This window comes from Arachis ipaensis, chromosome B10 (assembly GCF_000816755.2).
Source record: "Arachis ipaensis cultivar K30076 chromosome B10, Araip1.1, whole genome shotgun sequence".
NCBI classification, from domain to species: domain Eukaryota; kingdom Viridiplantae; phylum Streptophyta; class Magnoliopsida; order Fabales; family Fabaceae; genus Arachis; species Arachis ipaensis.
This window is the reverse complement of record NC_029794.2, coordinates 5,428,400-5,429,368: the sequence shown is the minus strand read 5'-3', so window position 1 is coordinate 5,429,368 and position 969 is coordinate 5,428,400.

The following is a 969-nucleotide window of genomic DNA, read 5'->3' as shown; positions in this document are numbered from 1 at the left end:
AAAAAAAACAGAACTTAATAAATGTTAAATAAAGCAAGTTTTGATTTTTTTGACTAATTATTTTTTGTTAGTAAACATTTCCGATATATCATATAAGATTAAACTATGATAGATTAATTTAAGGAAAAGTCTAGAGGGCCAGCAACTGTAATACCCTACCACACAGAGTCTTATGCTTAAGTCATAAAGTTGAGGTGGCAATGTATTACGACCTCTAAAAGTAAAAAAATATATATATAATAATAATGAAAAGAGATAGTATGCTAGGAGTCTTGAAAAATAGGTAAAACAAAATCACAAAAAATCAAAAAGCGCAACCCTCAGAAAATGTGGTTACTTGCGTGCTAAGAGACTTAGAAGATAAGGATAAGAATGAGCGACAGAATAAAAGAAGGCCAAGAATACAGCATAACTAGCTCCTGACTCAGTCTGCGAAGACAAGGCTGGCCGGAGAATATATATATATATATCCCAAAATACTCAAAATATAAAATAATATCCTAGCTCTCCCTCAACCTCTATGAGGAACAAAATAAACAAGTTTCTTGGAGAGCAAGCTAAGTACATAGGTACATATAAACAGAAAAATCCCAAAATAACCCATGGACTGCTCTGCTTCAAGGATCCAGACGCCTAGCGAGGAGTCTCTCGACCTGCATCTGAAAATAACAACACAGTATGGGATGAGAACTAGATGTTCTCAGCATGGTAAAGGTGCCACGCGTATAATAAATAAGGTCCTGGAAATGCCAGAAGCAATCCTAGAACTCCGTCATACAAATATAAAACTTAGTTTCTAAGCAAAAGCCATAATTAGGGGTAGGTAATCTAAGCATTCCTAAGCTTATTCAACTTCAAACCTAACATAACCACCAACCCTTTTCACCCTTTCTCCGTTCCTCCGTCACTAGGGGTGGCAAGCGGGGAAGCCCGCCCCGTCCCGCCAGAAGCCCGCCATTTGGTAGGCTG